The 25,395-nt window shown below is 46.0% G+C and overlaps 1 long non-coding RNA gene across 1 annotated transcript in view; it reads left to right on the forward strand.

The window, feature by feature from the left end:
- Positions 1–13,431, forward strand: part of LOC130201475 (uncharacterized) — a 44,637-nt gene extending 31,206 nt beyond the window's left edge. Inside the window, exon 2 of the long non-coding RNA XR_008833190.1 lies at positions 12,304–13,431. This is a non-coding gene — a long non-coding RNA (uncharacterized LOC130201475). The remainder of the gene's footprint in view (positions 1–12,303) is intronic.
- The last annotated feature ends 11,964 nt before the right edge of the window (positions 13,432–25,395 follow it).

The following is a 25,395-nucleotide window of genomic DNA, read 5'->3' on the forward strand; positions in this document are numbered from 1 at the left end:
AGAACACACCCAGGGATCACAACCGGAGAACAACCCTTGCGAACACACCCGGGGAACACACCCGAAGAACACACCCAGAGAACCCAACTGGAGAACACACCCGGGGGAGGGGGGTCTGTTCACAGAGTGTTCTGGATGGAGGCAGCTGGGAATGCAGAGCCCTGTCCTGTTGTTAGCCACGTCCTTTATGTCTGCTCAGATACACATGTAGCCCTGATAATATATTTTGATAAAGTTACTACTAATAATAATAATGTGTATATATATAATAATATTTGAGTTTTCTAATTTGTTTTGCTTATTTAAATTTCTAATTGAGTTGGTGATCGGTGGTCATTGTTTTCTGGTGTGGGAGACCAACCGCCAATCCAGCTTCACTATCAGTTAGAGGGGCGTGGCCTAAACGGAGGTATGGTGGTGAAATAGGTGACAACAGCTGTCGAGCTGCATCAAAGTCATGGTGGGACGTCGAAGGGCTGACCAATAGTTATGCCTGTAGGATCTACACCAGGTAACGATCAGTGTGTTGAATGTATGCTGCCCAGTGACTAAATGTTATAGTAGTGTTGCTAATCGCTACTCGCGATTATCATTTAGCTCCACACATGTTGATCTGCACCAGGAAAGAGTGTGGACACATGGGAGTGGAACGAACTGTTGAACTGATCAGAGACCGATTCTATTGGCCCCGCATGACAACTGAGGTTGAACAGTACATCTGAACCTGTGGACGATGTATCTCCAGAAAGACTCTTCCGCATCGTGCCTCATCCTTGAATCAGATAACTAGTCAAGGCCCCTTAGACCTAGTCTGTATTGACTTCCTGCAGATGGAGTCTGATTCCAAAGGGGTAGCTAATGTGTTCGTGATAACGGACCACTACACTCGTTATGCTCAGGCATTTCCTACTAAGGATCAAAAAGCCCTCACAGTAGCGAAAGTACTTTGGGAGAAATTCTTTGTGCATTACGGCTTACCTGCCAGAATACACTCTGATCAGGGCAGAGATTTTGAGAGTCGGCTGATTAAGGAGTTCCTTACTATGCTAGGGATCCGTAAATCCCGCACATCTCCGTATCATCCGCAAGGTGATCCGCAACCAGAACGATTCAATCGCACTCTTCTGGCGATGCTTGGTACTATGGAACCTGAACAAAAACAATACTGGAGCCAGCATATCGGTCAACTAGTACATGCGTACAACTGTACTAAAAATGATGCCACTGGATATTCGCCATATTGTCTGATGTTCGGCAGAGAAGCCAGATTGCCAGTAGATATCTGCTTTGGAATATCACCTGATGGTGAGAGTGAGGCCTCTTACCATCAGTATGTTGCCCGAATGAAGGAGGAGTTGCAAAGTGCCTATCAGATGGCCTCTGCAGCTGCAAACAAGAGTCACCTCAAAAATTTGGTCTACTATGACCAAAGGGTACGAGATCTGCCCTTGGCAGAAGGGGACCGAATTATTATTAGAAACGTTGGATTGCCTGGGAGACATAAGCTGCAGGACCGCTGGAAGTCCACACCTTATGTTGTGGTGAAGAAGTTGCCCAACCTGCCAGTGTACCAGGTCAAACCAGAACAGGGATCTGGTGGAGTCAAAACTCTGCACAGAGACCATCTTTTGCCCATAGGTTATCTTGTTAGAATGTCGAACGATCCTGCGGTTACTACAGTTGGTAGAAAAACTGTCACCAGAGGACAGCGTGCCCGTCCAAGACCAACTACGTCTGTAGTTCCCCCATTGGAAAGGGACCCAGATTCATCAGATCCCGAGTTTGAAACTGCCTGTAATCCTCAAGCTTTTGGTGTAGGTGAGGTCCGGAGACACCTCTCCATCAGTGGCGGCTGGTGAATTTGGGGGGGGGGGGGGGGGGGGCGCAGTTTAAATATCACTCAACAATGAGAAGAAAAGAGGTTTTGAGTAGAATATTGTAAAAAACAAAGCTTTATTTCAAGAACACACCGTGCTCAACACTGTCCAATAACAACTATCAACACACTGTAACTTTGGGCATGAGAGGTTCAGAGCAGCTTTAAGGAACATTGGGTTGGGTTTCAGAGGTTTGCAAAATAAAAGAGGTTCAGAGCAGAATAGAGTCAGAAAGAGATGCAGCACATGTTACATTGGGTGACAGAGCAGACCCACTACTGTAAAGAAAAGTAGCCTCTTCTCTTTAAAGTGGTCACTTTACTCTCTGGTTAAAGTCAATCATGTCTGTAACCAGCCTGTTTCCATTATTCTTGAGGGAATGTGTCTGTTTTTCAGAACTTCTTCGTTGTGTTTCGATGCCAGTTCGGTATCCTTCTGCTGACTGTAAACAGGGTTAGCTTCAGGCTGTTAGCGAGTTAGCTCCATGCTCTTAGCTAGATAACTGCGGCAAGATTCGTGCTTTACACTTGTCTGCAGCTCTTTAGATCCCTCCCCCCGTTGTAGTCCAGAGAGTTTCAGTCCCAGGACTTTGGAATAACAGACAGGGGAAACTAAACAGCGCATTACTCACTGAGCTCCAGCTAACAGCTCCGTTAGCTACCTGCTCCCGTAGCTCCTGGAGCTCTCTGGGCTGAGGGAACGATACGTCTCTGATCTGCCGTATAGTCCAATCACGTGAAATAATAAAACGATGTCATTGGCCAACGAGCGCACATTTTTGCGACCCAAGATTCACGTTTCATCCGCCAATGAGAAGCCGGTCCTTGCCGAAACGACTGCAATATTTTCTCGATGCCGTACACACACGTTAGATCGCCTCGAAAAAGGGGAGGGGCTTCTCTCAGTGATAATGGCGATATATTATATTTTTTCACATTAACTTAAGTGGTTGTTGACAGGTTGACGGTCTCCCACACACTTTTAGCGTGTCAACACGGTATATTTACTATTTAAATGATTTGGCATATAATGTTTTTTGACAGGATGTTAATTTTTTTCTTCTTCTTTTTTTTGTTCATCTACAAATTTTAAGAGGGGCGGCGCCCTAGCGCCCCCTATGGACGAACCGCCACTGCTCTCCATACCCCATCAAAACCCTGTGGATAGTGACAGCCAGGAAGAGGAGAGTTCTGAAGTTTCTGAAGAACCCTCAGCTATGAGAGCAGAATCCCCAGAAGACACTACATCTTCCAGTCTGGAATCTGATAAAGAAGAGACTAGTAATGACCCTGCTGCCGACCCAGATTTAGAAGGGGGAGCAAGCTCCGGTTCTACTAGCGACACAAGGAGTGAACCAGCAGTCGTTATTCGAAAGTCACAGAGAGAAAGGAAACCAGTTATTCGCTTGACGTATGACAAACCTGGCAAGCCATCCCAGGAGCCTGTTACCATCATGCATAATGGGATGGTTATTCACTTCAGAGAAGAAAAGGCACAAGTACCAACAGCCCCGAAGGCTGTCTGATGATAGGAGAAGCAACCCTTCCAAGAAACAGAAAGGAGTCAGATGAGGGCATCTAGACGGTCAGAAGGGGGAGGGTGTAGCCCTGATAATATATTTTGATAAAGTTACTACTAATAATAATAAGGTGTATATATATAATAATATTTGAGTTTTCTAATTTGTTTTGCTTATTTAAATTTCTAATTGAGTTGGTGATCGGTGGTCATTGTTTTCTGGTGTGGGAGACCAACCGCCAATCCAGCTTCACTATCAGTTAGAGGGGCGTGGCCTAAACGGAGGTATGGTGGTGAAATAGGTGACAACAGCTGTCGAGCTGCATCAAAGTCATGGTGGGACGTCGAAGGGCTGACCAATAGTTATGCCTGTAGGACCTACACCAGGTAACGATCAGTGTGTTGAATGTATGCTGCCCAGTGACTAAATGTTATAGTAGTGTTGCTAATCGCTACTCGCGATTATCATTTAGCTCCACACATGTTGATCTGCACCAGGAAAGCCGGATGAGCCACATTGGAGCTCCTGTGAGTCAGGAGACGACAACCGAGGAAGCTGAGCTGGTTCCCGAGGCTGCTGCTACCGACCTGCTGTTTCTTATTCCGTCAGACAATCCTTCCTGTTATTCACTTCCCTTTCCCAACACATCGTGAGTACTCACAAACATGTCACTGCCCCTTTTGTTTAGGCTTGTGTGGACAAGTGAAACGGTCACGACCGTTTCAGGCCACTACGATCTCCAGCAACGACTCGGGCCTGCAACGGGGGTGTGGTTGGTGTGGGTGTGCTAGAGTGTGGTGTGAGTGGATTTGTTTTATTTGTTTTATTTGTGATATTTATTATATTTGTTGTGGTGGTTGTATTTGTTGTATTGTAGAGGTTCTTAGGAAGAGAGAGCGAGTTATATACATTTTGTGGGTTTTCGTTGTATGGGGATTGGTGTTTAGTTTTGTGAATAAATATGCTGTGGCGTGCATTATGAAACAGTTGGCTGCACCGTCCCTCTGTTAAACAGAACCCAGGACCCCGCCCATCGTATATTGTACAGAGCTACATGGGCCGGGGGTTACACACATGAGCATAGACTTCTATACAACTGGTGGTCAGGAGAGAGAATGCAGCTATATATGAATATATAAATAAATAAATTAGATATAACTATATATAATAAAATATATGTATATATTATATATTTAATTGTGATAACAGACCGGATCCTGAAATTAGACATTTTTAAAAATTCAATTTTTTAAATAAATTTTTTTTCGGGCTGCAAGAAAATTATTATTTTTCTATATATTTGTAAGAAAGAAAAAGGTGAAAACATTTTTAATCAGGAAAAAAAAAGATAAGCACAAATTAAATTGTTCCTCTCTTGAGCGACAGGGACTCGCTGCAGAAACCTTCTTCTTCTTCTGGCCTGATTTTACAAAGGGTTACATTACAAGATGGAGACGGTTTGAAATATTTCCTTTTCCCAAATTTGGATTAGTCCCTTATAGTGTAAAAATAACTTTCATATATATATATTAGGGCTGTCAGCGTTAATGCGTTAATCTATGCGATTAATTTGGCCGCGTTAACGCACTAAAATATTTTACCGCAATTAACGCAACTTTGTTTACTTCCGGTGTTCGTTGAAGTTTTTACACTCCTCCGAGTGCCAAACCGCGGCAGTACGGTTTAACACTGTTTCCGTTTTTAAAACAATGATTTCTCCGCGAAAATAAGGAGCAGAAATCAGTTTAAACTCGTGGATGAATCAGTCGGGTTTCCTCCTCCGCTCCTTCCTCCCGTCTCCCCCTCTGATATACAGAGGAACGGACGGGCGACGTGTCGGGTGACGCGGCGCGGAAATAACTCGTCACACGAAACCTTCAACGTGATTTGTCAATCCGTTTGACTGTCAACATTTTGCGAAAAAAACAACCAATGAACACTCAGTAAATCACAAAGGACCGACCCACCACACAGGTGAGGCTCATTAGCAGCCTGTCAGTCAGAGAACCAGAGAACACGGCGTGAGGACAATGAGCCTCATTTCAGAGCTGAGATTGTTCTGGAATGTTTGATGTAGAACACGGGGGTATGTGTCATATGCAAACGCCTTTAAAAGGTGAATTTACATTTTTTTGTAAAATGGAGAACATGCCCCCAGCCTCCAGAGGGTTAACGTGACATATGTGAATGTCAGTCAGTTACCAAGGCCACTGGTTCTGCTGTTCAGTGTTAAAGATGACAGGACCAATGGGGTCTCAAATATACTTCTTTTTTTTTACTAATCTGGATGTTTCACTGAAGAAACAATTTATCATCCACAATATTAAATACCTCGCTGGCACTTTATAGGTAGGAGCCTCTTTGAAAACACAGCTCTGTGTGAAGTTTTGTCTTTAAAAAGAAAAGAAAAAAACTTTTAATGAATTTCAAAATGTGCGATTAATTAGTTAATTTTTTAATCGATTGACAGCCCTAATATATATATACTCTCTCTCTCCCCCCCTTTCTTGTCTCTCTCTCTCTCACACATATCTGTCACAAATTCACACGGGTAAGCTCAAGTGCAGAAGAAGTGTCCGACTCTGGGTTTGAGGAACAAATGTTTTTACTTGAAACCAGACTGGTCATGAGCGAATTGACACGAGGGGCAAAACACACAACAATCTGGCAGGGAACAAAGCAAAGACTGGGAGAATATATAAGGTGGGGAAACACAGGTGTGGGACATCAGGGATCAGCGAGACGGGAGTGGCTGGGGCAGGTGACGGGAATGACACAATCAGGAGAGGCTGAGGGCAGGTGTAGGGAATGACCAATTCCTGGGGAGACAGACACAACATTAACAGGGTGTTACAATATCATAATAATCATAATAATGTTTTTTTTCTGGGCTGAATTCTGAAACGTTAATCTATAAGAATATATTTAATATTTAATCTCATGATCTGAGAGTTATTCTCGTACGCTGCCCCTCTGGATGTTGTGAGTATCTCTCGTGACTGACGGCTGTCAACAGGAAGGTCTAGATCATGTGACCATCCATCCCATAATCAGGATGTATTAATCTAGGCTGACTCTCGTTTCCTCGACTCCTCTCAGGACTTTAAGAAAGACGGCGTGTGGGAAACAATATAAATATATTAAATATGAAAGGAAGTCACGTACAGTTTAATAACAGCAGAGCATAAGCCTGGTTGCCGAGTGATCGGCACGTCTTGCTTTATGGGAAGGTTCTCCACGTCTCATAAAGCTATTAATAACCCGACAATATGAACACACACACACACACACAGGTGTTTTATCAGCAGGAACCCGGGTCCACACGGGAGGAAGTGTGACTGGTTCCCACCATAACTCACTGGTAGCCTGATAAATGAGTCAGGTGGTGTATCTGACCACCACCTTCAAGGACACACATACACACACAACAAGGTCCTAACACACACACACACCTGCACACACACACAGACACAGCAAGGTCGTAACATACACAAACACACACACACAAGGTTTTTAGACACACACACACACCTATACATACACACACACGTACACACACATATACATACACACACCTACACACACATACACCACAAAGTCTTAACACACACACACACACACACACTCTTTTTAGCAGCAGTCATGTGGTTTTGTGAAATGACAGACTCCCCATTCTTACACACACACACACACACACACATGTGTGTGTGTGTCACCTGGTTTCTATTGAGTGTCATTTGAATACCAAAAGCCAAGGGGCGGTGTCAACGTGGCTGGCTGAGTGTCTTTAAAAAGATCTCCCGGGGCCAAGTCTGCAGTGTGCATTTTCTACCTGTGAGGCGAGACTACTGACTACTTGGATCCTGCTAAGTATCTTCTTTAAACTAGTTTTATCTGCTAAAGTTACTGTTGTATTTGTTGATTAAAGCTGCTAGATTGTTAGTCTGTCCTGTTTTAAGGAGTTGTTTTGGTAGAGAGGTGTGTCCTGTGTTCCGACACCTGAATCTTCACTGATTGGACGAGCGATCGTCACCTGGTTTCTATTGAGTGTCATTTGAATACCAAAAGCCAAGGGGCGGTGTCAACGCGGCTGGAGGTAATTGGCACTAACTTGGGCTCATAACCGGGTGGGGTTTTTCGCGTCAGCTGTAGCGTCAGTGTGACTCATCGGACGAAGACTCGGAGGACAAAGACATAGGAGTCTTCCGTTGGAGTCTTCCGTTGGAGTCTTCGGGGGTGGCTGAGTATTTCCCCATTTTTTGAATATGTGTGTCTTTTCCATACCTGTGCGTATCTCTACTCGTAGTTACTATAGGACTCGCTCATTCATGTACCGGAACCCCTCCTCTGTTATCCTTCCTACCCGTTCTACTCACACCCAGCACCTGGTCACAGGAGGCCTCTGGAACTGTCAGTCAGCCAACCGCAAGGCCGACTTCATCTCTGGCTTTGCTGTGGAGCAGTCGCCTGACTTCCTGGCTCTCACTGAGACCTGGATCACAGTAGACAACACGCTCACAGCCCTGCTCTCTCCTCTGCCTTCTCCTTCAGCCACACACCCAGACCCTCTGGTCGGGTGGAGGTAGCTTTACTCATCTCACCCACATGGTGTTTCTGTCCCTACCCGCTTCCACTCTTTATCCCACTGACTTTTGAGTTTCATGCGGTGACCGTTACTCATCCGGTCCAACTTCACATTGTTGTTCTCACCGTCCCCTGGTTCTTTGGGAGATTTCTTGACGAGCTAGACGTCCTCCTATCGAACTTCGCGGAACACGGCCCCCCGCTCATCCTTCTGGGTGACTTTAACATCCAGACAGAGAAGTCATGTGATCTCTTACTCTTATTGTCTTCCTTTAACCTCTCACTCAGTCCCTCCTCCTACTCACAAAGCCGGCAACCACCTTGACTACATTTTCACAAGAAACTGCTCTACCTCTAACCTCACTGTGACTCCTCTCCATGTCTCTGACCACTTCTTCATCTCTTACTCTCTCGCCTCTGGTACTGACAACCCACCCATATCTACAGACTCTGCACCTGTACGCCAACATTCGCACCCTCTGTCCCTCCTCTCTTGCCTCCTCTGTCCTATCTGCTCTCCCTCAACTGACTGCTTCTCACTCATGCATCCTAACTCTGCCGCAGACACTCTCCTCTCTTCCCTGTCTTCATCTCTTGATTCTCTTTGTCCTTTTAAGACACGACCGGTTCGGAAATCCTCTCCGGCTCCGTGGTTGTCGGACTCTCGTGCGGCCGAGAGAGCCACCCTGCGGCCGGCGGAAGAAAATGGCGCAAATCGAATCAAGCGGAAGACTTGCTCTTCTATCAATCTCCTCCTCCTTCTCTTCCTCTATCTCTGCAGCCAAAAGCTCGTTCTACCTGACCAAAATTCAGTCTTCCTTCTCTAACCCCAAAAACTCTTCTCTATCTTTTCCAACCTCCTTGATCCCCCCTGTCCCCCTCCTCCTTCCACCCTTTTGCCGAGCCACTTTGTCGACTACTTTACAAACAAGATAGACGACATACGCTCCTCCTTTACAAATCCATCTTCTATCACCTCACCAACACTAACTTCTTCATCCCCTCTCTTCCTCTTTCACCCCTTGTCTCCCAATCAAGTTCTTAGCTTGGTGACCTCCGCCCGACCACCTGCGCTCTTGACCCCGTCCCGTCTCCCATTCTCCAGGCTATTGCTCCTGACCTTCTGACCTTCCTCACCCATCTTATTAACAGCTCCCTCTCAACTGGCTGTTTCCTAACTCTCTGAAGGAGGCGAGAGTCAACCCTCTCCTGAAGAAACCCACGCCGACCTGCCTAAGTCAGCAACTACAGACCGGTCTCTCTTCTTCCTTTTCTCTCCAAAACTCTGGAGCGAGCTATCTTGAGCCAAGTGTCCTCCTATCTCCACAGTAACAACCTTCTTGACCCTCACCAGTCTGGATTCAAGGCCGGCCACTCGACAGAGACGGCCCTCCTTGCTGTCTCTGAGCAGCTTCACACTGCTAGAGCAGCCTCTCTCCTCTGTCCTTATCCTTCTCGACCTTTCTGCAGCATTTGACACCGTGAACCACCAGATCCTGATCTCTTCTCTTCAGGACCTGGGGATCTCAGGCACTGCACTCGCTCTTTTCTCTTCCTACCTTAAAGACCGCACCCACCCGGTAACTTGGAGAGGATCTGTGTCTGATCCTTGTCCTCTCACTACTGGGGTTCCTCAAGGCTCTCCTGGGTACCCTCCTCTTCTCTCTGTACACAAATTCTCTCGGCTCTGTCATTCGTTCGCATGGCTTCTCCTACCATAGCTATGCTGATGACACCCAACTGATCTTCTCGTTTCCACCATCCGAAACACGGGTGGCGGCACGAATCTCTGCCTGTCTGACTGACATCTCTCAGTGGATGTCTGCTCACCACCTGAAGATCAACCCTGACAAGACTGAGCTACTATTCCTTCCAGGAAAGGCTCCCACCCACGACCTGACTATCACCTTCAACAGCTCTGTGTTGGCCCCTACCGGACTGCCAGGAACCTCGGGTGACACTCGACAGTCAACTCTCCTGACGGCCAACATCGCGACGCGCTGCGTGTCCTGTAGGTACATGCTGCACAACATCAGGAGAATACGTCTCTTCTTACTCAGAAGGCGGCGCAGGTTCTGATCCAGGCTCTGGTCATTTCACGCCTCTACTGCAACTCCCTCCTCGCTGGTCTACCTGCTAAGGCCATCCGACCCCTGCAGCTCATCCAGAATGCAGCAGCTCGACTGGTCTTCAGCCTCCCGAATTTCACCCACCACCTCCCTCCCTCTCTCCACTGGTTACCGTGGCTGCTCGCATCCGCTTCAAAACACTGGTCCTGGCGGATCGGGCCCCGCTACATCCGGGATATGGTCACACCGTACCCCCCACGTTCGCTCCCCCGCCGGCAACAGCGCATCTTGTGCCTCCTGCACCTCGAGCTAATCACTCGAATCCAGACTGTTTGCTGTCCTGGCTCCTCAGTGGTGGAACGAGCTCCCCACTGACATCAGGACAGCAGAAAGTCTCTACATCTTCCGTCGGAGACTGAAAACACACCTTTTCCGACTATATCTGGATTAAAACACAGATTAGCACTTCAGTGGCACTTAGATAGCACTTACTTATGGTACTTTTGTAGTTCGACTATGTTGAGGAAATGTTACTTCCTGTATTCTTGTTGTTCTTAGTTTGTACTCTAGGTTGAAATGCACTTATTGTAAGTCGCTTTGGATAAAAGCGTCTGCTAAATGACATGTAATGTAATGTAATGTATATATCACGGTGGCATGTCCGTATTTTGAGCCCTGCCGGGTGCCGAGTGTCTGAATAGAGATACATTGAATGTGCAGCGATGAAGAGAGAAACTCTTGATGATGACCTGGTTCTCACGGCTTCGTCTCTGAGTGAGTGACGCATGGTCGTCATGGTAACGGGCCGCACAGAAAGAACGAAAAAGTAAATAAATCAAAGCCGGAATTTTTTTACATTTTGAAAGCTGAGTGGGCACATCCGTCTGCGTGTCGGCCGCTCGTCTTCACACGTGTCACGAGGTCACGTGATCACGTGACCCAGAATATCCTTAAATCACCAAAAAGCTCAGAAAACCTGCAATATCCAATATATGGAGACAAAGGGTGGAGTCAGGGCGGAGGCTCTGGAGACAAAGGGTGGAGTCATGACGGAGGCTCTGGAGACAAAGGGTGGAGTCATGGTGGAGGCTCTGGAGACAAAGGGTGGAGTCATGGTGGAGGCTCTGGAGACAAAGGGTGGAGTCATGGCGGAGGCTCTGGAGACAAAGGGTGGAGTCAGGGCGGAGGCTCTGGAGACAAAGGGTGGAGTCATGGTGGAGGCTCTGGAGACAAAGGGTGGAGTCATGGTCAGTGGTGGTTCGTCCATAGGGGGCGCTAGGGCGCCGCCCCTCTTAAAATTTGGAGATGGAAAAAAAAGAAGAAGAGGAAAAAGAAAAAAAAATCCTGTCAAAAAACATTATATGCCAAATCATTTAAATAGTAAATATACCGTGTTGACGCGCTAAATGTGTGTGGGAGACCGTAAGCCCCTGTCAACAACCACTTAAGTTAATGTGAAAAAATATAATATATCGCCATTATCACGGAGAGAAGCCCCTCCCCTTTTCCGAGGCGGTCTAACGTGTGTGTAAGGCATCGATACAACATTTCAGTCGTTTTGGCAATGACCGGCTTCACATTGGCGGATGAAACCGGGAATCTTGGGGCGCACAAATGTGCGCACGCGATTGGATTATTCGGCAGATCAGAGACCCGTATGTTCCCTCAGCCCATAGAGCAGTGTTGCCAGGTCCTGCGGAATCGGGCCACTTTTGAAGTGTTGCGCGGGTTGAATTTGTTGTCCGCTGGTTCGGGTAGACCTATTTTGCATGCAAATTACATGAATATCTTTAAATAAAAATCCATATTTTAAATGAAATAATTTATTCATACCCAAATCCTACCAAACTGACTCCAGATCAGCACGTACACATTTTATTTATGATAATATACTGTATCTAATTACACAAGGCCATTTTAGGACCTAGGTGAAATAACTTGAGGGAAAACTGCTTTTAATGCTGGCAAACTAAACATATGTTGTTACTTTGTAGATATTACAATACATTTGGCAATGATAGCAATGCTGTTGAACTTTAAAAGCAGTGTATATGGTTTGGCACGGGCATATTTTGAGTTCTGATATTGGGCTGGTTTTTGGGCTGGTTGTGTCACACAGACCTGGCAACCCTGCTGACCAGAGCTCCACGGAGGTACGCGAGCAACATAGCTAGCAGAAGCTTTATGTTAGTATGGCGTCGGCGACTGAAAACTCTGGTATCTCTCCACCAAACACCTTTCAATCGACGGTCAGATATTGACAAGAAGAGGCTGAAAGAGTTGGGACCCGAACATCCGGATTTAAAAATTCTGCAGCAAAGCGCAGACCGCGGGAGGACGTACACCCGGAGGTGCTCCTCAAGCCGATATGCTAACCGGAGCTGGTTAGCTGGATGCTCCATGAGTAATTCGTTTTTTGTCTGTTTTCCAAAGTCCTGGGACGGAAACTCTCTGGACTACAACGGAGTGAGGGATCTACAGAGCTTCAGACAAGTGTAAAGCACGAATCTTGCCGCAGTTATCTAGCTAAGAGCATGAAGCTGACTCGCTAACAGCATGAAGCTAACCCTGTTTGCAGACCGAACTGGCATCGAAAACACAACGAAGAAGTTCTGAAAAACAGTTACATTCCCTCCAGAATAATGGAAACAGGCTGGTTACAGACATGATTGACTTTAACCAGAGTTATTGAGACGTTTGACCACTTTAAAGAGAGGAGGCTACTTTTCTTTACATATAGTGGGTCTACTCTGTCAAACAGTTAGAAATGCACTCCGTCATTTCTTGTTTTCAATGTATTGTATTTTATTTTTGTTTGTTGTTCAACGATATTATTGAGTGTTTGTGAATTTTATTTTAATGAGCTATTTTTATTTAGCGTTATTTTTTAAAATCTGTTTCCTGCGTAAATTGCTTTCCATCTGTTGCACTTCCTGCTCCTGAGTCCGTCTTTCCGTCACAATGGTTTTATATTGCCGAGGGTGAGTTGAGTGAAAAACGATTTTGCACTATTATGGCTATATTCTTCAATAAAAATTAACCGTTTATGTTACATACAGTAATGGAATGTTAATACGATCCCGGCGTCCAGCTGTCGTGTCATTTAGACTGTCAAAATATACGTTTGGTGGCGGTTTCATTGAGCCACTTTCTAGCTCATGTAGTTATTTATTTTGTCCATTAGGGGTCTCTGTTTTCCCCTTGTATGTTACATGTCATGGTTTTTGATGAGAATTGTTATTATTTAGATTTAATGTGGTCCTGTCTTCCATGGACAATGTTTTTTTATTGCTGAGGGAAGTGGAAGTGCAGAGACAAATCGGAAGGCAAATGTGTGTGTTCTGTTGTCTTCTGCAGAATAAATAAGTGCTGGGAAAATCCACCATCTGAGCCGACTTCTTCCATGCCCGTTCCACATCAGTTACATCTGCTCTGAACCTCTTTCATGTGAGGGTGAAACACTTTTATTTTGCAAACCTCTGAAACACAACCCAATGTTCCTTAAAGCTGCTCTGAACCTCTCATTCCCAAAGTTACAGTGTGTTGATAGTTGTTATTGGACAGTGTTGAGCACGCTGTGTTCTTGAAATAAAGCTTTGTTTTTTACAATATTCTACTCAAAACCTCTCTTCTTCTCATTGTTGAGTGATATTTAAACCACTGCGCCCCAAAATGTCACCAGCCGCCACTGGTCATGGTGGAGGCTCTGGAGACAAAGGGTGGAGTCATGACGGAGGCTCTGGAGACAAAGGGTGGAGTCATGGTGGAGGCTCTGGAGACAAAGGGTGGAGTCATGACGGAGGCTCTGGAGACAAAGGGTGGAGTCATGGTGGAGGCTCTCAGGTAATGAGGAGCTTTGCTCTCTCACCTGGAGTTAGAGCTCCAATAATAAGAGAGAGAGAGATGGGGCGTGTGAGGGCTAATGACAGTGAAGTGTGTGTGTGTGTGTGTATATATGTGTGTGTGTCTGTGTGGGTGTATATGTGTGTGCAGACCGGTGAGGTCGATGCACGAGTCCGGGGGGTTTTGCATGAGCACACATGTGCGTGTTTGTGTGTGTGTGTGTATGTCTGTGTGTGTGTATGTCTGGAGTTCAGCAGAACTCGAGCACTTTTTCGTCTTCTTCTCGTCAGACTGTAAACTAAATTAAATCAATAAAGTTTTCCCTGCAGCGTCACAGGGATCAAACCCCCGACTGAACCAGAACCAGCTGGTCCAGTCGGGGTCGACCTGCGTCTTAGGAACCTCCTCCGGAGATGACTGAACTCCTTCAGCAGCATCGGGGTGCGTCCCATTTCAAACAACCACAAACTCCCACACGCCTCTGTTCCCCCGATGGTGCGTTCAGGCGCTCGTCAGGAAGTGGGGAACACGCAAAGAAGAAGGAACCAATCGGGACACGATCGCAACAGCTGAGGCGTGAGTCGACCTCCTGGTATCACAGCCCCCCCCCACCCCCCCACGACGTGGACCTGGCCACATGACCCCGAGTAGCGTGAACGATAGTGAACGAGGAAGTGAAGATGAAGGCTGCTTCTCATGATCACATCAGAGGTCACTTATGAGAGGGTTGTGGTTCCATAGCGACCGTTAAACACACACAGCTATCAGTGTGTGTGTGTGTGTGTGTGTGTCACCTTGCTGTGCACACAGTGAACAGCTCAACAGAAGCTCTTTGATGATTGTCTGTAATACAAATGTCTCCAAACAATGATACAAGTCACGAGCGCGCGCACACACACACACACACACACACACTAAGATGCAGCATGCACACACATGTTAACACAGACTGAGTTGCAGGAACATACCATCTATAGAAGAGCACTCAGGCTTTCTGACATGATACCACACACACACACAAACACACACACACACACACACCTCGTGGGATCTCGTCTCGATTGCGTCATGACAAATGAAACAGAAAGGGGGCGCTGTTTTCTCCTTAGAAAAGACCTCATCTGGTGAATTCCTTCTTCCTCTTCTTCTTCCTCTTCTTCTTCTTCCTCTCCTTCTCGTTTCCTTCCTTGAATCCAAAAGAAAGACAGACGGAGAACTTCCTCTGGAGGAACGCGTGTCCTTCATTTGAAGGAACGACCTTGAGGTTCAAGTTGTTTACAGTATTTATGACTAATTTGATTTATTGTCAATAAAGAGGCATGGTGTAGGGGTGATGATGGGGTGATGAAGGGGTGATGATGGGGTTATGATGGGGTGATGATAGGGTTATGAAGGTGTGATGATGGGGTGATGATGGGGTTATGAAGGTGTGATGATGGGGTGATGATGGGGTTATGATGGGGTGATGATGGGGTTATGAAGGTGTGATGATGGGGTTATGAAGGTGTGATGGGGTGATGATGGGGTTATGAAGGTATGATGGGGTGATGATGGGGTTATGAAGGTGTGATGGGGTGATGATAGGGTTATGAAGGTGTGATGATGGGGTGATGATGGGGTTATGATGGGGTGATGATGGGGTTATGAAGGTGTGATGGGGTGATGATGGGGTTATGAAGGTGTGATGGGGTGATGATAGGGTTATGAAGGTGTGATGGTGTGATGATGGGGTGATGATGGGGTTATGAAGGTGTGATGGGGTGATGATAGGGTTATGAAGGTGTGATGATGGGGTTATGAAGGTGTGATGGGGTGATGATAGGGTTATGAAGGTGTGATGATGGGGTGATGATGGGGTTATGATGGGGTTATGAAGGTGTGATGATGGGGTGATGATGGGGTTATGAAGGTGTGATGGGGTGATGATAGGGTTATGAAGGTGTGATGATGGGGTTATGAAGGTGTGATGGGGTGATAGGGTTATGAAGGTGTGATGATGGGGTGATGATGGGGTTATGAAGGTGTGATGGGGTGATGATAGGGTTATGAAGGTGTGATGATGGGGTGATGATGGGGTTATGAAGGTGTGATGGGGTGATGATAGGGTTATGAAGGTGTGATGATGGGGTTACGATGGGGTGATGATGGGGTTATGAAGGTGTGATGGGGTGATGATGGGGTTATGATGGGGTGATGATGGGGTTATGAAGGTGTGATGGGGTGATGATGGGGTTATGAAGGTGTGATGATGGGGTTATGAAGGTGTGATGGGGTGATGATAGGGTTATGAAGGTGTGATGATGGGGTTATGAAGGTGTGATGATGGGGTGATGATGGGGTTATGAAGGTGTGATGATAGGGTGATGATGGGGTTATGAAGGTGTGATGGGGTTATGAAGGTGTGATGGGGTGATGATAGGGTTATGAAGGTGTGATGATGGGGTGATGAAGGGGTGATGATGGGGTTATGAAGGTGTGATGATGGGGTGATGATGGGGTTATGAAGGTGTGATGATGGGGTGATGAAGGTGTGATGATGGGGTTATGATGGGATGATGAGAGACTCAAAGGACTGCAAAGATGCACAACACCACTACAAAGACTCAAAAGGACTGCAAATATGCTTAAAACCACGACAAAGAGACTCCAAAGGACTGCAAAGATGCAGAGGTTTTCTTGCTGAGTCACTGCAGCATCTAACTCGCTGCGTGCCGCTCGGCCACTGCGCCGCCGGTCGCCCAGACAAGCAGCCGGCGTGTCGGGGCAGGCGAGCGGCGCTAAGCTCGCTGACAGTGAAGTTCACAAGAGGAACAAAAGCAGCAGAATTAATCTCCCTCGACTCCTTCATCTTTCATTTGAGGCTCAGCAGCCGGAGAAAAAGGTTATTTTTTATTGACTCGCAGCCGTTGCAGCTCCTTCCTGAAGGTAATCACCAGATTAATTCTGGCGCTATAGAAATATGAAAACACGCCGCCTGCGTCTCCCACGCGTGCTTCTGTTCTCTGGCCGCTGACACCAAGAAAATACGCCGCGGGTAGATTTCCAAACTTCCTCACACTGACAACCGGTTCTTCCCCTTTAACTCCATTTCATTTATTTGGAAAAATGAGACTTTGTTTAATTTAATTTCTACATCGGTTTCTAGAGGTCCAGTTCCAGAAGAATCTGGGTTTACACTAGATTGCGTGGCCCGGTGCATGATGGGAAACGAGACTGAAGTGACTCAGCATGAGAACCAGACCAGGTTGTTCCTCCGGTGAGGATCAGCCGGTGAATTAATCAAACCCTCAGCCGGTGATCAGGACTAAAGAAGAGGTAATCCTGGTGGGAGAGGACGGGTTCCCACGCAGCGGCCCAATGAGAGGCTGAGGTTCCAGTCGGGTTACCTGCTGGAGGGGAGGAGTACTCCTGCTGGAGGGGAGGAGCACTTCTTCTAGAACTGAGATTACGTGATGTTTGGTGACTCCGTGAGAAAGCTGCTCGTGGTTTCACCAAAACACTAAATGACTGTTTATCAGTTGGAGCCGGTTCCCACAGCGTCACTGAGGTCTGATGATGATGATGAAGATAAAGCATCGTGGTTGGTTCACACCAGACTGAGCGAACTATTTCATTCCCGTCAGAACAAAGACCGACAAACACCAAATTCTCATGACGACCCAGAACTACGCAAAACAAAGACTCACACAAGGAATGTGACTCATAATAAACATCGACTTTGAAACACAAAATAATAATAATAATCAATATTATTAATAATAAATGCATATAGCAAACAATAAACAAAACATTAGAACAAGTTTATATTCTAAAATAAAAACGTGTAACATTGTAATATATGTAGTATGAGGAGGGATGAGGAAGGATAAGGAGGGATGAGGAGGAATGAGGATAAATGACAATGAGGAGGGATGTGGATGAGGAGGGATGAGGAGGAATGAGGAGGAGGAAGGATAAGGAGGGATTCAATTCAATTCAATTCAGTTTATTTGTATAGCCCAATTTCACAAATTACAAATTTGTCTCGGAGTGCTTTACAATCTGTACACATAGACATCCCTGCCCCAAAACCTCACATCGGACCAGGAAAAACTCCCAAATAACCCTTCAGGGGAAAAAAGGAAGAAACCTGGAGAGAGCAACAGAGGAGGATCCCTCTCCAGGATGGACAGATGCAATAGATGTAATGTGTACAGAAGGACAGATTTAGAGTTAAAATACATTCAATGAATATGACAGAGTGTATGAATAGTTCATAGTAGGCATATTCCACGATGGAGACCTCCACGATCCATCAGGCAGATGGCGGTGGGGAGGAGGAGTGTGAACAGGACAGTGGCGTAGTCATGAGCAGGAATTCCACGACCCAGACGATCCATCAGGCAGATGGGATCTATGCCGTCTCATAGGGTCCGATGACCCCATGAGACGTAAAGTCAAGGACTTCGGGAGAAAGCAGAGTTAGTAGCGTGATTGAGATGAAAATTCATCCGAAAAAGAGGAGATAGGTGCTCAGTGCATCCTGCAGCTATAAGCCTATAGCAGCTTATCAAGGGGCTGGACCAGGGCAAACCTGATTCAGCCCTAACTATAAACTCTGTCAAGAGGAAGGTCTTAAGTCTACTCTTAAACGAGGTGACTGTGTCTGCCTCCCGGACTGGCTGGTTCCATAAAGAGGAGCTTGATAACTAAAGGCTCTGGCTCCCATTCTACTTTTAAGACTCTAGGAACTACAAGTAGTCCCGCATTTAGTGAGCTCCTTAAGATATGATGGAGCATCACCAATCAAGGCTTTGTAGGTTAAGAGAAGAATTTTAAAAGTGATTCTTGATTTTACTGGGAGCCAGTGCAGAGCAGCTAGTGCAGGAGTGATGTGATCTCTTTTCTTAGTTTTAGTGAGAACACGAGCTGCAGCATTCTGGATCAACTGGAGAGACCTAAGAGATTTATTAGAGCAGCCTGCTAATAAGGAGTTGCAGTAATCCAGTCTCGAAGTAACGTGAACCAATTTTTCTGCATCTTTTGAGACAAGATGTGCCTGATTTTGAAATATTACGTAGATGAAAGAATGCAGTCCTTGAGATTTGCTACGTGGGAGTTAAAGGACAAGTCGATCAAAGATAACGCCAAGATTCTTTACAGTGGTGTTGGATGCCACAGAATCCACATCACCAGATAATTGATCTCTGAGGTGCTCAGGGCCGATTAAAATTACTTGGTTTTGTCTGAGTTTAACATCAAGAAGTTGCAGGTCATCCATGTTTTATGTCTTTAAGACATGCTTGAATTTTACAGAGTTGGTTGCTCTCCTCTGGTTTTATCGATAAATATAGTTGAGTGTCATCTGCATAACAATGAAAGTTTATGGAGTGTTTCCTGATAATATTGCCCAAAGGAAGCATGTATAAGGTAAATAAAATTGGTCCAAGCACAGAACCTTGTGGAACTCCGTGATTAACGTTGGTGGTTATCGGCGTCATCGTTTACAAATACAAACTGAGATCGATCTGATAAATAGGATTTAAACCAAATTAGTGCCGTGCCTGAAATGATCGACTGCTCCAGTCTCTGTAACAGGATGTCATGGTCAATGGTGTCGAATGCAGCACTAAGGTCTAACAAGACCAGGACAGAGAGAGTCCTTTATCTGCTGCCATTAAGAGGTCATTTGTAATTTTCACCAGTGCCGTCTCGGTGCTGTGGTGTTTTCTAAATCCTGATTGAAATTTCTCAAATAAACTATTATGATGTGAAAGTCGCACAACTGATTTGCGACCACTTTCTCAAGGATCTTGGAGAGGAAGGGAGGTTAGAGATCGGTCTGTAGTTAGCCAACACCTCTGGATCCAGAGTGGGCTTCTTCAGGAGAGGTTTAATAACAGCCACCTTGAAGGAGTGTGGTCGTGGCCTGTTAGCAGAGACACATTGATAATATCTAATAGAGCCGCCAATTAAAGGCAAAACGTCTTTAAGCAGCCTCGTCGGGATGGGGTCCAAGAGACAGGTAGACGTGTTTGAGAAACCGTTGAAAATAATTGGTCACGGTTGATAGGAGAAAATCCTCAAATATACACCAGGGCATACAGCGGTTTCCAAGGCCATTCCACTTGAGGACAGATTGGCACTGGTTATGGGCAGAGATTATTAATCTTGTCCTAATATTTAAAATCTTTTCATTAAAGAAGTTCATAAAGTCATTACCACTAAGGTTTATAGGAATGCTCGGCTCCACAGAGCTGTGACTCTCTGTCAGCCTGGCTACAGTGCTGAAGAGAAACCTGGGGTTGTTTTATTTTTCTATTATTAATGAGTAATAGGCTGCTCTGGCATTACGGAGGGCCTTCTTATATGTTTTAAGACTATCTCGCCAAACTAAGCGGGATTCTTGAGATTAGTTGAACGCCATATGCGTTCAAGCTTTAAATGATTGCTTCAGTTTGCGGGTCTGAGGGTTATACCAGGAGCAAACCTCCTCTTCCTCACTGTCTTCTTCTTCAGAGGGCTATCCAGTGTCATTCTCAGAGAGCCTATGGCACTGTCAACAAGATGATCAATCTGGGACGGACTAAAGTTAGACCAGGAGTCCTCTGTTATATTGAGACGTGGTATCGAATCAAATACAGAAGGAATCGCTTCTTTAAATTTAGCTACAGCACTGTCAGTTAGACATCTGGTGTAGAAACTTTTGACTACTCATGTGGTAGTATAAATTCAAAAGTTATGAGGTTGTGGTCTGACAGAAGAGGATTCTGTGGGAAGACGTTCAAATGCTCAATGTCAACGCCATAAGTAAGAACAAGATCAAGCGTGTGGCCAAAGCTGTGAGTGGGTTTCTGTACTCTCTGACAGAAGCCAATCGAGTCCAACAAGGAGATGAATGCAGCACTAAGGCAATCATTATCAACATCCACATGGATATTAAAATCTCCAACAATAATAACTTTATCGGTTTTAAGAACCAAACTTGATATAAATTCTGAGAATTCAGATATAAACTCTGAATATGGACCTGGTGGCGGTACAGAATCACAAATTGAATTGGCTGTAGTGTTTTCCAGGTTGGATGTGAAAGACTAAGAACAAGGCTTTCAAATGAGGTGTAGTGTAATTTTGGTTGAGGATTAATTAATAGGCTCGATTCAAAGATGGCTGCTACTCCACCTCCTCGACCGGTGCCTCGAGGAATGTGAGTATTAATATGACTTGGAGATGTCGATTCATTCAGGCAGACATATTCTTCATGGCTCAGCCAGGTTTCAGTTAGGCAACATAAATCAATGTGATTATCTGATATTAAATCATTCAGTAACACAGCTTTAGATCGAATATTTAGGAGACCACATTTAATAGACCTATTTTGTTGCACTGCTGAAATAATTGTGTTAACTTGTATAAGGTTATTGTGTACGACTCCTCTTCTGCTTACTTTTGATTTATTTAATTGAAGTGGCCGTGGGACAGACACAGTCTCTACTCTAAAGTCAAGGGTGGGTAACTGCTCGATGAGGAGGATGATGAGGAGGAATGAGGATAAATGACAATGAGGAGGGATGTGGATGAGGAAGGCTAAGGAGGGATGAGAATGAGGAGGGATGAGGATGAGGAAGGATATACCTTAGTTATGAGTTCAACACTATTGACCATGACATCCTATTACAGAGACTGGAGCAGTCGATTGGCATTTCAGGCACGGCACTAAGTTGGTTTAAATCCTATTTATCAGATCGATCTCAGTTTGTATTTGTAAACGATGAAGCCTCGATAACCACCAACGTTAGTCACGGAGTTCCACAAGGTTCTGTGCTTGGACCAATTTTATTTACCTTATACATGCTTCCTTTGGGCAATATTATCAGGAAACACTCCATAAACTTTCATTGTTATGCAGATGATACTCAACTATATCTATTGATCAAACCAGAGGAGACCAACCAGCTCACTAAACCTCAAGCATGTCTTAAAGACGTAAAAACATGGATGACCTGCAACTTCTTGATGTTGAACCCAGACAAAACCGAAGTAATTTTACTCGGCCCTGAGCACCTCAGAGATCAATTATCTGGTGATGTGGTTTCTGTAGACGGCATTGCCCTAGCATCCAACACCACTGAAAAGAATCTCGGCGTTATCTTTGATCGGGACTTGTCCTTTAAATCCCACGTAAAGCAAATCTCACAGACTGCATTTTTTCATCTACGTAATGTTTCAAAAATCAGGCACTTCTTGTCTCAGATGCAGAAAAATTGGTTCACGCGTTCGTTACTTCGAGACTGGATTACTGCAACTCCTTATTATCAGGCTAATCTCTTAGGTCCCTCCAGTTGATCCAGAATGCTGCAGCTCGTGTTCTCACTAAAACTAAGAAAAGAGATCACATCACTCCTGCACTAGCTGCTCTGCACTGGCTCCCAGTAAAATCAAGAATCACTTTTAAAATTCTTCTCTTAACGTACAAAGCCTTGATTGGTGACTCTCCATCATAGCTTAAGGAGCTTGTAGTACCATATTGCCCCACTAGAGAGCTGCGCTCACTAAATGCGGGACTACTTGTAGTTCCTAGAGTCTCAAAAAGTAGAATGGGATCCAGAGCCTTCAGTTATCAAGCTCCTCTTTTATGGAACCAGCTTCACCTTCAGTCCGGGAGGCAGACAGTCACCTCATTCAAGAGTAGACTGAAGACTTTCCTCTTTGACAGAGCTTATAGTTAGGGCTGAATCAGGTTCACCTGGTCCAGCCCCTTGATATGCTGCTATAGGCTTATAGCTGCTGGGGGACGTTTAGGATACACTGAGCACCTCTCTCCTCTTTTCTCCCTCCTTATGGATGCATTTTCCTCTCTCTATTGCACATTACTAACTCTGCTTTCTCCCCGGAGTCCTTTTGACTTCACGTCTCATAGGGTCATCGGACCCTCCGAGACGTCATAGATCCCATCTGCCTGATGGATCGTGGAGGTCTGGGTCGTGGAATATGACTACTACCAACTATACATACACTGTCATATTCATTGATTGTGTTTTTACTGTATTTTAATTTGTGTATCATGATTCCTTCTGTACACATTACATCTATTGCATCTGTCCATCCTGGAGAGGGATCCTCCTCTGTTGCTCTCCTGAAGATTTCATCCCTTTTTTCCCCGTGAAGAGTTGTTTGGGAGTTTTTCCTGATCCGATGTGAGGTTCTGGGACAGGGATGTCTATGTGTACAGATTGTAAAGCACTCCGAGACTAATTTCTAATTTGTGAAAAAGGGCTATACAGATAAACTGAATTTAATTGAATAAGGAGGGATGATAATGAGGAGGGATGAGAATTAGGGAGGATAAGAAGGGATGAGGGATGAATAGGAGGGATGGGAGGAATGAGGAGGAAGAAATGTGTGTTTTTATTGTTAAAGTTCGAGCACGTTTTGCATCTTTTTGCATCTTTTTAAAATCATTGTTTTGTTTCATATTTTCGAGTCGAGCCTCCCAGAAGACATCTTTGATATCACAGAGACGTTCCAGTGTTTCATGTTGTCTAACCAAGAGGAGCCGAGAGGCCCCCGGGGGCCACCACACCCCCACAAGCTGAGGATCTGCTGCTCCTCTTTGAAGTTCTGATGGACCCAAATCGGATCCTTTGAAATAAAAAGAATGCTTTTTATTCCCTTCTGAGTGAATCCAGGCTTCTTCTGTTGTGTGTGTGCGTGTGTGTGTGTGTGTGTGTGTGTGTGAATCAGAAGCAGGTGTGTGTGCAGAGATGCTGAACAATGTTCTGGAGTCACGGAACCGGAGCCAGCTGTCTGCGTCGGCCACCGAACACACACGCACACACACACGCGTGTTCCATGAGCGTGGCGACGAAAATAAACTTCAGACTAAATGAAAACATTAATTTAGAAAAAGGGACATTTAATAATAAAATTAAAGCTGCGAGCAGTGAAGAACGCGTCCTCGCTTGTCGGCGCCAGTAGGGGACCCCGACTACGCCTCTGGGACCCGGTTCCTCCTGGTGTTGGAATAAGAGTTTCACAGGAAGTGAGAAGACCCGAGGAGGACCATCGGGATCTGAGCCCAGAGTCGGTTCTTCAGGAGAAGGCTCCTCTCTCTCTCTCTCTCTCTCTTTGAAGTGGAGCCAGCGCACCGACCTGCCCGCACTGGTCTGGCTGAACCTCGCGATGCCTTCATTTATGCACACCGCCCGTGTTCTGTAACACACACACTCTCCCAACGGGGCGTTCAGGGTCCACGTGTTCCCACGTCCAGGCGGTAGAGCCTGATGCGTCGAGACACAGATGCAAATACAGATCTGAATGTTCCCGTCGGTGTCACACAAAAAACACTCCACACCCGGGTGTATAACACAGGGTCACACACACACAGGGTCACACACACTGTGTGACCCTGTGTGTGTGTGACCCTGTGTGTCACTCTGTGTGTGCAACCCTGTGTGTGACCTTGTGTGTGTGTGACCCTGTGTGTGTGTGACCCTGTGTGACCTTGTGTGTGTGTGACCCTGTGTATGTGTGTGTGTGTGACCCTGTGTGTGTGTGACATGTCTGAGGGAGGTCGGGTGTCTCGAGATGATGGACCTGGAAACTTGAGGTGATGAAGAGGCCCGTTAACCTCCGTCTGAAGAGTGCTGACCCTCTGAGTTCAGAAGGAGTCATCCATCCATCATCCATCCATCCAGCCACCCATCATCCATCCATCATCCATCCATCCAGACATCCATCCATCCAGCCACCCATCCATCCATCCAGACATCCATCCATCATCCATCCATCCATCAATCCAGCCACCCATCCATCCATCCAGCCTTCCATCCATCCAGACATCCATTCAGCCATCCATCCAGCCATCCATCCATCCATCCATCCAGACATCCACCCACCCATCCATCCATCAATCCATCCATCCATCCATCCAGCCTTCCATCCATCCAGACATCCATCCACCCATCCATCCATCAATCCATCCAGCCACCCATCCATCCATCCATCCATCCAGCCACCCATCCATCCATCCATCCATCCAGACATCCATCCACCCATCCATCCATCCCGGGCAGCCCGGTGACATCATGACCACGTGTCTGTGGATCATCTCCAGACATCAAAGGCTTGAGGGAGTAATAAGCGCCACATATGGATATGAAATGTCTCTGTACGGCTGCTGGAGGCGGAGCCTGTACCACCACGTCCCTCCTGCCCTGCATGCGTGTGCTGCGTGTCACACATGGAGCCCAGCAGGAAGCAGCCGCGTGTTTACATCTCCAGGGATGCTACGCAATGTTTTGCATGTGTGCAGAACAAGAAGTCACATGGTGCATGAACACTGGTTCTGTTATAAGGCTGACAATAACCACGTGACTTGAAGGCCTCTTCCAGTCTGTTGCGTAACCCCATGGTGCTCCACCTCCACCTGTGATCTCCAGCGTTCTCTCGCTCTGCAGAAGACTTCAGCTCCTCTCCTGAAGTGGAAGTGGCGCTCTGAGCGCAGCAGGAGGCGTTCAAAGGC

The sequence above is a fragment of the Pseudoliparis swirei genome, chromosome 11, assembly GCF_029220125.1.
Source record: "Pseudoliparis swirei isolate HS2019 ecotype Mariana Trench chromosome 11, NWPU_hadal_v1, whole genome shotgun sequence".
Classification (NCBI taxonomy): domain Eukaryota; kingdom Metazoa; phylum Chordata; class Actinopteri; order Perciformes; family Liparidae; genus Pseudoliparis; species Pseudoliparis swirei.